The 13,628-nt window shown below is 36.0% G+C and overlaps 1 pseudogene; it reads right to left on the bottom strand.

The window, feature by feature from the left end:
- Window positions 1–3,959: 3,959 nt before the first annotated feature.
- On the bottom strand, window positions 3,960–6,686 carry LOC145092343 (G-type lectin S-receptor-like serine/threonine-protein kinase At2g19130 pseudogene; annotated as a pseudogene).
- Window positions 6,687–13,628: the final 6,942 nt, after the last annotated feature.

Below are 13,628 nucleotides of genomic sequence, written 5' to 3'. Positions count from 1 at the left end.
AATCGGACTTGCTATGTTATTCAATGGGCACGTTCCTTCTTCTTATTGGGTTCATGCATTTCGTACTGCAGTCTACATTATTAATCGTCTCCCTACTCGGGTGTTGCAAAATAAGTCACCGTTTGAAGCATTGTTTACTCGAGCTCCATCTTATGATCATTTTCGACCATTTGGGTGTCGAGTATATCCGTACTTACGTAACTATGCGGATCATAAATTGTCTCCGCAAAGCCTTCCTTGTATCTTTCTTGGGTATTCTGTACAATATAAAGGCTATCTATGTCTCGAGCCTGTTTCATCTCGTATTTACGTTACCCGACATGCCAAGTTTGATGAATTCTCATTTCCCTTTTGTGGCTCTTCCTCTCCCACTTCACTCAGTGACCTTTTTTTGGTCACTTTTCAAGATGATACCCTATGTTCACAACCTTCATCTCTCATTACCTCTTCCCCTGCACCCACCAACTTCAGTAATTGTGGCTTGTATGATGAAAACCCACAACATGTGGGTTGTCTTGATGACTTAAACCACTCATCCTCAACCACAACTGGTCATGTTCCGTCATCTCCATTACCTGAGGAAGCTCAAACACCTCCAGCTCCCTCAACACACTCAATAGCTCCCTCGGCCTAATCACCGATTGAATCCATTCAAACCGACACCACCACCTCACCTGCCCCTGCCTTTAGCCTACCACACACAACCACACAACCATCTGCTCCTGTTGTTCCTCCAATTGCTTCAACACATCCTATGGTTACACGGGCTAAAGCCGAGGTTTTTAAACCAAAGTATCGAGCTGATTTGTCATAAATTGCTCTTCATTCGACATTATTTGCTGCCAGTGATCCCACCACCTATGAGTCTGCCGCATCAGAATCACATTGGGTAGATGCCATGAATGCTGAAATGTCTGCCCTTCAACTTAAGAAAGCTTGGACCTTGGTTCCTAGGCCAGATGATCGTAATGTGGTCGGCTGCAAATAGATTTTTCGAACCAAATATCTAGCTGATAGCATGGTTGATCGCCATAAAGCACGTATTGTTGCCCAAGGTTATAGTCAACTACCAGGTGTTTATTTTTCTCTTACCTTTAGTCTGGTTATCAAGGCCTCTACAGTTCGTATTGTTTTGTCATTGACGGTGATTAATGATTGGCCTCTTCATCAACTTGATGTAAATAATGCATTCCTTCATGGTACTTTAAGCGATCTTGTTTTCATGGAGCAACCTCCGGGGTTTTCTGATGCTTACTATCCTAATCATGTGTGCCGCCTAAACAAATCTCTCTACGGTCTAAAGCAGGCGCCTCGTGCTTGGTTTCATCGCCTTAATACCTTTTTAATGAGCAATGGTTTTGTGTGCAGTCGTACTGACCCCTCACTCTTTGTCTTCAAACGAGATTCATGTGTGCTTTACCTATTGGTCTATGTTGATGACCTTATTCACCATTCTTCGATCTATCATCACTCGTTTGGATAAAGAGTTTGCCATTAAAGATCTTGGCAGACTAAATTATTTTTTGGGTCGTGAAGCATCGTACACATCGATTGGTATATTTCTTAGTCAGTCTAAATATGCTCATGAAATCCTTACACGAGCTGGTCTCCTTAATGCTAAACTTGTCCCCACTCCGCTTGCCTCCAACACACCGTTTATTTCCAGTGGTGATCCTTACTGCAATCCTTTACATTATCGATCTCTTGTTGGTGCCTTGTAGTATCTTACAATCACTCGACCGGATATTTCGTATGTTGTTAGCCAACTCAGTCAGTTTCTTCAAGCTCCCACTACTTCTCATTATCAGGCAGTTAAACGGTTACTTCGTTACATCAAGGAAACTATCCCCTTTGGTCTTTCTTTTTCCAAACCAAAGTTTACAACAATTGTGGGTTATTCGGATGCTGACTGGGCTAGATGTTTGGAGACTCGTCGCTCCACTTATGGCTACTCAATATTCCGGGGGGGGGGGGGGGGGGGGGATCTTGTATTTTGGAGTGCCAAGAAACAACCAACTGTCTCTCGATCCATTTGTGAATCTGAATATCGAGCTATGGCCAACATTGCTGCAGAAATTATTTGGATCACTCATCTACTACGAAAGCTTCATGCTCTTCCACCCTCTAGACCAACGTTGCTATGTGATAATCAAAGTGCTCTTTTTCTGACTCAAAATCCGGTCTCTCACAAACGTGCCAAGCACATTGATCTTGACTACCACTTCATCCGTCAACTCGTATCGTCTGGGAAACTTCATACCGAGTTTGTTCCTACCAAGCTTCAAGTGGCTGAGGTTTTCACCAAGAGTTTGCCGTGTCATCAATTTGAGTTCTTTCGAGAAATGTTACATATTGGTCCGCCACCGTTTCGCTTGAAGGGGGATATTAGACAACATTAAGTCTCATGTACATCTTCCACTGGTGGTGGCTTCCAGTCAAGGGGCTCATCTTCTTGAATGTAATTCTCTTTATCATCTTTGTTATGTTCATGTTAGTGATTAGAAATTATATCATGATAAAAATAAACGATTCATTGACTTTTTTGTTGCAAATAAATGGTTGATAGAGCCGATCACTCTAGAATAAAAGCTGCATTTCATTTTACATAATCATTCTAATATAGCTTAGTTGATCATGTTTGTAACATTAACGTGTGCATGAGATAAGATGTAGTTTGGAGTATTATGGATCATTTTCAGAGCAAAAATATGGTATTCTATATGCATTGAACCAAGCTTGAAAATGAGTTATTCAAGTTAGCTGTAGGCAAACCTTTGGTTAATTAGATTATCAACAATTTAGAGATTAGAAAGAGCATATCTTAGCTTAACAGTTGCATAATTAACTTTTTTTAGAAATAAGCTGTCAATCAATTTCTATGTGCTTTGTACGGTTTTGGTGAACAATCTTATTTTCTATGATAATTGCAAGCTATCTACCTATAAAATAGATTCTTCCTTCATTTCAAGTGCACTCTGTATCCACATTCCTTCACAAATTCCTAGTGGAAGAGCTCGATACTCGGAATCCACATTGCTGTGACATTGACACATGACCTGTCACATGAACGAATGTTTCCGGCTCCTCCATGTGACAAGATTACCCAAACATAATAACAAGCCATAATAGTAGTAATATGTGGTTGAGTTTCGGTTGTAGTATTTCAGGTCATCTTGCATCAGTGTGCACTTTTATCTAATGAATCGCGGACCATAATTATTGGATCATGGGAGATTCTGTCCGTTTACACTTGAGAAGGCCCATTTCTTTCAAGAAATCTAGGATGTATTTCATTCGGGGATATACAATGCCTTCCTTGGATCGAGCAACTTCCATTCGAAGTAAGTATTTGGGCACAATTCCTTTTTAGTAGTCTAATTGATTACACATCGTCTCTGGATGATGTTATCAACTTACATAATAAGTATAGTTTTCTTCCCGATAGTATTAGTTTTGACAACCAATGTATGAGCAACTTGACACTTAACATAACCTTGGGAGGTAACGGGTTAGGACGATCCAAAAACGATTTCACAAAGAGTAATAATGAAAGAAAATAAAAAAAACAAAGAACACAATAACTAGTGTGGTCCACACAATCAAGGTGATCAATTACGTCAACGGGCAAAGTGAGTAAGGTCGTTGGTCACGCCTCACCTGGGAGCTCATAGAGGAAAAGTGAGTCGCTTGGTAGAGATTGATCGAGGAAAAGATGTGAGCTTTTCAATATTAAATTAAAATATTAGTTTAGAAATAGATTTGAATTTGTAAAAACATAAAAGTAATATTTAAAATTTGTAAGCATAAGAATGAAATTTTCTTTTTATTATTTTTATTTATTTATTTTATTTTACCAAGAAGATGTCTGTATGAGTCCAATAAAACCACTCACAAAAAGTAAGTCCATATAGTGTCTTTGACCAAAATGCAACGTGAATGAAGGGTCGCACTAAGAAGTAACTCCAAGATTATGACTTCCATACTTTTTAGCAAGTCGATTCAAACTTCACAACCAAACCCAACTCATGTTTGGAAGGTCATGATGCACATCCACTTGCAACAAAAATTCATTCTCTTTTATTCTGTTGCGTACAATACAATATATGTGTCTAATTATTTGAATATAACCGATTAAATAGAGATAATTATCTTCAAGAAGAGGAGCTCGTCGACTGGGGGGAACAATTGCTGTATACCTCAGAACTCCCCTTTGAGGGTGATTCCGTGAAGAAAACAATACGCTCGGTGTTATCAACAAATAACGTGACAGTTCGAGGGATCGGAGGCATATTCACATCCATAACCCCTTCAAGGATCTGTTCCACCGAACTCATCGAAGGCCTTCTGTCTTCCTCGTCTTGGATACACCAACATGCAGCTTTGCAAATTTTTGAGACTTCTTCAACACTAGCTTCCCTGTTTAACCTACTATCTACCAAGCTAAGGATATCACCTCCCACCTTCAGAACATTAGAAACTAAACAAGGGAAGAATGGACTCCTTGAATCTTCAGATTGCTCTGCATTTCGCTTACCATTAACTAATTCAAAAAGCATCATCCCATAGCTAAAAACATCCGCTTTGGTTGTGACAGCCACTCCTGATAACCATTCTGGTGCTAGATACCCTCGTGTCCCTCTTATAGTTGTCAAAACCCTGCTAAAGTCTCGACCAACAAGCTTTGCTAGACCAAAATCAGCAATTTTCGGACAGAATTCGGCATCTAAAAGAATGTTTTCTGGCTTAATGTCACAGTGAATTATACAATCTCTGCACTTCTCATGTAGATACACCAAGCCTCTTGCAATTCCAAGTGCAATCTGATACCTTGTTTCCCAGTTTAAAACTTGTTTTCCATGGAAAAGATGGGTGTCTAGAGAGCCATTTGCCATGTAATCATAGACCAACAGCTTATTGTTACCTTGTGCACAAAACCCACGAAGGCGTACAAGATTAACGTGTTGGATAGTACCGATTGTGCTGACTTCACTCCTAAACTGCTTCTCTCCTTGGCTGATGCTTTCAAGCTTTTTCACTGCTACAATGGACGAATCATGCAGTACCCCCTTGAAAACAGAGCCAAAACCACCTCCTCCCAATTTGTTAGAGAAATTTTTGGTGGCAATCTGTAAATCTTTGTAAACAAATGACACCAATGATCCCACCATTCTCGTCTTACCCACCGATATCCTCTTTTTTCTAAAGATCAAGAACAAAATTACACCCAAGACAAAAACCACAACTCCTCCAAACCCAACAACAGCACCCATGGTGACCGAAATACTCTTTTTATGATGTAGAGGATCTTTAGAGGAGAGTGGAAGATCTTTATAAGCGACTTTGACAAAGATTATTTTCCCACTATCATTGTCTTCGAGGTTCAAGAGATCTCCATCCCAAACCGAACATTGATTATCGACCAAAGAGTAAGCATTACAGAAGCAATCATTCAAACAGGTGGTATGGCATTCTCCAGCACTCCCAACTGCTACAGAGTTATTTGGAGGCAGATTCTTGACCCTAATCATGAGAAAATCTTGTTTTTCCGTGTTTCTTCCACACTGCAAATCGGTTTTTCTCACACACCCACCCGAGAAGTCAGTCTGATTCCAATCACTCTCTGATCTTGGCTTGAAGCCAGTCAAGCAATTACATAATGGAAATTCAGTCGGTCTGCAAGTACCAAAAGCCCCACATAAACCATAGATGTCACACACTTCTTTAGGTTTAGACCAAAACATAGCCCACTCTGCAGTAGATTCCGACCACATTTGTTGCTGAAGTTGACCAGAAACATCCATTATAAATCTAGAAACAAGGGAAGAATTATACAGAGAATAAGTGAAGTAAGTCTCATTCTCATTCATATGGTAGCTGAAATTGTAAATGTAATTCAACCTCATTTCAGGTACTAATTCAAATATTTTCCCATTCCAAGCCCCACTTGTCCAATATTGTTGGGAGCCATTCCACTTGCATACATACATATTACTTGATGGATGAAGCTCCAAAGAGAAGAGTCCTACACCCGGATCTTCTTTGCTTTTCCATGATGTAAGAAACTGGCTTTTTTTGGTTCTATTATTATAAGCAAGTTTAGCACCAGGCAACCAAGTATGAGTTGGGTGGTCAAAACTCTGCCAAACAGGTTCGATAGAATTTGAAGTACTGTCTCCCAAAACTAAGTTACCATCATCAAGAAGAACAGCTACTGAAGACTTCAAAGTGGTGGAGACGTTAGTGGACCAAATCTGGAACTTGGACTCATTCAAGAGCACCAAATTACCATCAATGATTTTTAATTCTGAACGGAATCTATCAGATATGGGAGTTTCTCTGTTTGCCACCCAAACTATGGTGGGAGGATTGGAAGCGGCCCTTTTATACCAGATGCCTATGTAATAGTTGGAAGAGTTACCTGCTTTGAAGAAACCCAGCTCAAACTCGTCTCTTTCGGATATGATCGTTCGGTTTCCTGAAAGAAAATTGTTTGCAGATATGGTGTTGCCTCTGGATGAGAGACTTATGGTAAGAGAGAAACACAGGACTAGAATCCTCCCTAAACTGTTACTTTCGGTGAAGAACATAACTTGTACAAAATTTGGACAAGGAGATAAATAGATAGAGAGAAAGAGAGATGAACACAAATATCATATAATAACATGTTATCAATAGCTATTGGGTTTTATAGAACTGACATTTGAGCCCTCTAGTAAAGTTCTTAGAGGTCGTGCATGAATAGTTGCTAGTCAATAAAAATAGTATTCTAACTTGCTAAAGCTGCTTTGAATAATAGCCATACAATTCAGTCTATATAAAATGAAATTTTTCTTTCATTCTAAGTCCTTTCTCTGTATGTTGTAAAGTTAAAAGGCTGTTATGCAAGACTTTGAAGCTTTCAAATAACTTGAACCAATTACACAAATTGACAGTGGAATGGTTCATTAATCACCTACATTTCACATGTATAACAAGTCACATCCACCTCCTTCCATCGCAGACGTAAATGCAAGACAAAGAAAATATATAAACAATGGGTGTTAACCGTCATATGGGTTAGCAATGCAACCCTCTACCATTAATTTCCAACCTACCTCGAAATATTTTGGTGGCTAATAACATAGAAGGAACAATATAACATCATGGTATAATGAAAACTAAGTAGCTATTATACATAACATTTTTTTTTGAAAGGGAACTTCCCTAACGAGGGTTTCCGGGTCAGCTTTGCTTTCACATACCGACTAATCCCCGCTGTGACGCTATGTCTCATGTCCAAAGTTCAGTGCAGGCGATCCTCTAGGGCCATAGGTGTTGGTTAGTTTAGTGTCACCTGACATTTTCTGTAATTGGAACTGACATGTGAGCTATGAAACTTATCAATTGTACTCTATATTATGAGTTTGGAGAATGCGGAGTGCATACATAATTACATATATAAGATCAAATTATAAGCCAGTATGACAGAAAAGTAGGGGTCAAAGGGCCACGCCCCCTTGTAAGGTCCTTGTGACATCCCCATTTTTACGACCACAAAGACTGATTTGTTTGTGCTTATGAATTCAAAGTATTCTTTTTAAAAAGATCAATTATGTGGAATTTGTCCTAAAACATGATGATGATATTATCAAAGCATTTTCGAATAAATGTGTTTTGGTTACATTTTTAAAACTCGAGATTTCATAACTGATACAAAAATAAACATAAACAAAGACTTACAATGTCTTAATATTCTAACGGTCTATATCCCCTTGAATCTCTCATTGTACATGTACCTTTATATTGCTACTTGTGATACAAGGAAGTTGAGTGCATCAGGTTGGGGAACCTGGTGAGTACATATGGATTTCAATCTCACAATATATATATATATATATATATATATATATATATATATATATATATATATATATATCACAAAACTCGCAATACAAAAATATCTCACTTATAAGCAATCTACCCCATCTCGCCGATCCTCATATAATCCTACTCTCGGATTCCAAAATAAATGGTTTTACCTAATCCATGCTCTCGGATTGGGAATAAATTATTATATCTAATCCATACTCTCAGATCAGGAATGAATGATTATGTCTAGTCCATACTCTCGGACCAAAGACAAATGATTCTGCCTAATCCATACTCTCAGATCATGAACAAATGATTATGTCTAATACATACTCTTGGATCAGTAGCAAATGACTATATCCATACTCTCAGACTACGGACGAATGTCGGAGTTCTACTCTCCATGTATATCTGATAAGTATTCTTAAGGAGATACTACGGACGAATGTCGGAGTTCTACTCTCCATGTATATCTGATAAGTATTCTTAAGGAGATACTACCTAATATTAACTTAGGACTTTTGTGTTAGTCTTGTTTTTTTTTTTTTTGTCTAGTAAGACTATGATGCTCTACTCCTAATACTTATATTATAATTACCATGAAATAATATGTGTATCTTAACGCATATAGAACCATACTTGGTTCGCATATCATATCTTATTAAATATGTTCTTAACATATATTATAGGTAATAAGCATATAGCTCACATATAAACTCTTTAACATATATTTAATACTTTAATAAATACTTGTATTAAAATCATGTTCATAAAACGCACTATGCACTCACTTGATAAAAGTGATTGGCGATTTCCAGCACTGCTTCGCGTCATACATCGAAAAGACCTAGACACATAAAATACTAAGTCTTAGTCTAGTTTCGTAATCCCGGTGACCATAATAATTATAGTCTAGATTCCTCACTAATACCAATGTCTACATCAAGATCTATCAATTAAGGATCAGCCAGGTAGGACAGTTGGGAGGCAAGATCATTTCGGCATATAGCTTTTCTGAATCCACCAACTAAGCCAACATGAGCATTCTAGACACATCTCCCGTAAGTAGATCAATCAGTATAACTACTTGAAATTAATGATAAATCTTATTTATAGGTTCCTAATAATAACTGTGACTTGTAAATATAAATTACACTGAAATAAGAATGGTGTAATTTAACTTACAGACAGTACCTAGACAAAAGTCTGGAAGCTACGCTGGCAGAGCTTCTACTTGCTAGCTAGTATTACTTTAGGGATCGTTGCACTTCGCTGCAGACTAAAACTAAGGAAAAATAGTCTAAAATCAAAAGCAACTCGAGAGAGAAGAACCTAGGAGGTGTGGGAAGAGAATGAGCCAGTGGAGGTTATTTATAAGCAATTTTTGCGGTGCACAGCGTGCAAATGTGGTGCACGTCGTGCATTCTGTCACACCCCCAAACATGAACAAAGGAAACGTTCGGGGGTGGATGACTTCATGTGGTAACGTAACAAATGAATACATAGTAAAGAAAGCAATACAACCATCATATATATAATTGAAAGTTTACATTTGTCAAAAGTTACATGTTCAAAACCAATTACAATATGATGTCAAAATATGAGATTAAACTGGCGCCGCAGCATCCCTTCTTCAAAAGCATATTAGTACCTGAAATTACTGAATCCCTGGGACATACAAGTAATTTTGAAAGAGTAGATCAGCATTTAAGCTGGTGAGTTTCATAAGTATTAAATGACAATGTTTGTATGAAATGAAATGTTTTGTTCTTGTTTGTTTGCTTCTAGAAAATCCTATATTTTCTACTAGTATAAATGTAGCCTTCTCTCAAGACCAATGTTTGTTTCTAGAAAATGTATGTAAGTATAAAATTTCCAATACGTCTGAAAAACCCCGTAAATCAATGTGTTTTCAATACTCCATGTGAGTTTTATAACCATGCTATTGACTAGAAATGCCTATACACAACGTTCTTCAGGCATTGGAATGTTCTGACGTTTGTCACCCCAAACGGTGGACTGCAGCTAACAGTCAGGGCGCGGGTTGTCAAGCCCGTATAGATCTATACACAAACACCATGCTCCCCCTCCAAGGGATTCTGGTATATAATACAGGACTTGAAATGTGTACTCGAACGTACGTGAAGTTAGTGTCTCACAAAAACCGGTTTATAAAAACAGATCTACTTGTTAAAATGTTTCGTTTGTTTTTGTATATGAAAGTAAACTTCTTGAAATAGTGTTTCTAGTATGTAAAAGTTTGTAATGCTCTCGTAAAACTATACCTATTATAGTTTTCTAAAAATGTGTCTCATTTGCATAGTAATCCCTAGTAAAATGTTCACTTGTTATGAAAAGTGTAATTTTTGATGTAGAAGACAAGTTTGTAAACAAAACATATATATGTATATTTTCGATGTAGAAGACAAGTTTGTAAACAAAACATATATATGTATATGGTTATATATATGTATAAATTTTAAAAGATGATTTGGTATGTTTCGTAATTGTTGTTCATATTCTTACGTTTTTATTAGAAACTTTGCATGAAATAATCCTTAAGTTTGATACTAAAGACCTTTTTGTACTTATCACTTTTGTAAAAATGGTAATTAAACATATTTAAATGATTGTGTTTTAATTTCCTTAATGTATAAACATTGCTCAAAAATGTTAGAAGGTGTTAATAAATCTATAAACCACTTTTGACAATTTTACCCTTTACTGTCCCTGTTTTTAGAAAACTCATAGAAAAATCATCGTAAGTTAAAAACTGAATCCGTCACCTCTGAGAGTTTATAAAATGAGTCTACTTTGTTCCTAATTTTTATTATGATTTTTAGTGGTCTCACACTAGTGTGAAAATGAACATCTTCACAGACTGGTCCGAAATCACTTCTGAAATGACAGACAGTTTTATAAAAATCGCCATAAATTGTAGAAAAATCGTATGAACGCGTGCGAGTAGTCCTTAGAAAGGTATAAACTTGAACTATTTGCATATTGTACAGTTTTGAAAGATATTAAGTTTAACATGGTCAAAATAGTCCGTGAACAGGACTCAACTTTTCTGTAGAAAGCTGTAATTTAAATTTAAGTTATGTTTAGTGTTCTAACTTGTATTCCCCCCCCCCCCCCCCCCCCCCCCCCCCGTTAAAACTTGAAGAAAACATGAAAATGTAGGGTTATGAACTCACCTTATGTGAATACTTGAAGAATGGAAGGTTGAAGATGAACTTTTGGTTGTTGGTTTGATGCTCCAAAACAACCACTCTTTTGGCTATGTTGCTGTCACGAAAATTTCACAACAAAAGAGCAAGAAAAAGGGTAGTTTACTCACTGTTTTGAATCAATAATTTTGAGTATCAAAACAAGTAACTTCCAGGGGTATTTGGTGGTAAAAATATCAAGCAAAAGGAAGGTGTAGATGGGTGAAATGGTGGCTGAAACACAAAAGGGACAGCAGCCCTTTAGTTCATGGTTTTGATGGCTTTGGAAGGAAGTTCTTGTGCTTGAAAATGAGATGAAGGTTGAGAGTAATTCCCTGGAGTATTTGCTGGTCAAATGAGGGTAAAATGAAGAGAAAATTTCGTGGATATGAAGGAGAAAAGAGTGGAAGAGGATAAGGGGACAAAACCTAGACTAGCTTGTGATGGGATGTGAGTTTAAGTGATGTGATCTTGTCTAGCCACTTGCTTGGGTGGTTGTTTAGAGATAGAGTTGGTTAACTAACTAACTACTAGTTATTTAGTTAGTTAGGAGTTCTAGTTAAGGAGAGGGAAGGTCTTAATCTCGAAAATTAGAAGAGGGATTAATAAGCATTCTTAGTAATATGTCATAAGTGATTAAGCACTTATTAGTTAAGTTGGCACTTATCTCCACCAATTCTCTTATCTTAATTGATTTAGAAATCATATTCCTTACATGAAATCACTTTAATTCATGACCCATAACTAGTCATTCACTAGATAATAATACATATATACAAATACATACATGTATACTTAGTATAAAATAACAATGTAGTTTTTGTGTATTTGAACTTTAATGTTTATGTTTTATTCTTTTTATTCAAAAACACTTAAATACATTTTAATTATACCTTATAATAATTCATTTTATATTTTAATTTATTTAAATATAAAATTTATTGAGCAATGTATAATTTCGTGACATTTAACCGGTTAACCATATCGTTAAACACGTTTTGTCACTTTGGTTCGTATATTTGTCAAATTTAGATCCTTCACATCTATTAAGCAAACGTTTTACATAGAACCTAACTTACTTATCAACTAGAGACATGTTGATACAAAAATTAAGTTTGTTGCGTTTAAATGATGTTATATGCTAATTTCACAAACCGGTGATGGTTCGTAGGCATACATCATAACGAAATTATCATTAGTTACTTGTTTTATATTTCACAAGAACTTATTTAAATAAAAGAGGTTAAATTTTTTCAACCATTCTTGATAAAATACTCATATTGTTTAATAATCAAAACATAGCATCGTACGATTGTTCCTATTTTTACCAATTGTTACACATTCTAAGGCTATGTCTCCCCAACTGCGTTTTCACCTTCTAGAAGCGCACATCGCACACTTGACACACACCGTGCATGGCGCAAAATGCAGATTTTGTAAATTCCATAGCTTCTTCATATGAACTCCGTTTTTTACGTTCTTTATATCTATAGAAATCTCTCGACTAGATCTACAACTTTCTTTTTGACCCAAATAGCTAATTCCTAATTTATTTTTCGTCAATATTTTTATAAAATTAAATGATTTTGCTAAAATCATAAATTTCTCGTATGAACTCCGATTTTCGCATTCTTTTTCTCAAAATTCTTATCTTAAAGAGTACCATGATTTTCATTTTGGTGACTTTTGCTAAAGGTCAATCATTTTCTTCATAGCTTTTTACGTCACACATTCCTTATGTGCAACTGACTCTTATATCTTATAAAAATCATATCTAACTCATAAAGAGTCGAATTTTTATGAAATTTATATTTTTGGAATCAAGACGAAATGTACTTTCTAAATATACAATTATATATATATATATATATATATATATATATATATATATATATATATATATATATATATATCATTTTTACGATTTATGAAGGATTCAATTTATCTATCCTATTTTTCTTAATATGAAACTTATATTATATATTTTGTAGCGCATGACTATAAATTATCCCATTCAAGGATTTTAATTTTAATAATTATTACTTATTATGTGAAACCCTAATATGCCAATGTTACAATTATCTCCCATTTAGGATGATTACGTCATGGGATCATCAACAAAACAGGGTTGTATAATGAATTTGCACATTACCTTTCCATCCTTGGTGATAACTTTAACTTTTATGTCTTTTCTATAGAGTTTATAACTTCGAAACTTCTTGACTGTTGCCGGTGCTAAAATTTTCATTTGATCTTCCTTCTAAATTTGATCTTCATTGGAGACTACTGCTCTTCCTAGAGTAGACTTAACCTAAATTTAGGTTCTTACTTTGATTATCGTAACAGCCGATGGGTCATGCTCTAATGACCTCTTGTCGTATGATGTGACTATTAGACTCGGGTCTCTTTGATTCAGACTCTAGCACGAAAGATACATTCCTTCGTGTTCTAGTTTTATATAATATCATTATAGTAGGTAGAAATCTCTAGCTATCGGCTGTTAAAATCAAATGACGATTTGCAATCTATCTGTCGATTGCCTCAATCCTTTCCTTCTTCAATCTTTGAGTA

The sequence above is a fragment of the Lactuca serriola genome, chromosome 3, assembly GCF_051521515.1.
Source record: "Lactuca serriola cultivar US96UC23 chromosome 3, Lser_US96UC23_V15, whole genome shotgun sequence".
Classification (NCBI taxonomy): Eukaryota; Viridiplantae; Streptophyta; class Magnoliopsida; order Asterales; family Asteraceae; genus Lactuca; species Lactuca serriola.
Note: the sequence above shows the minus strand (reverse complement) of the source record. Positions and strands in the feature narration are given on the sequence as shown.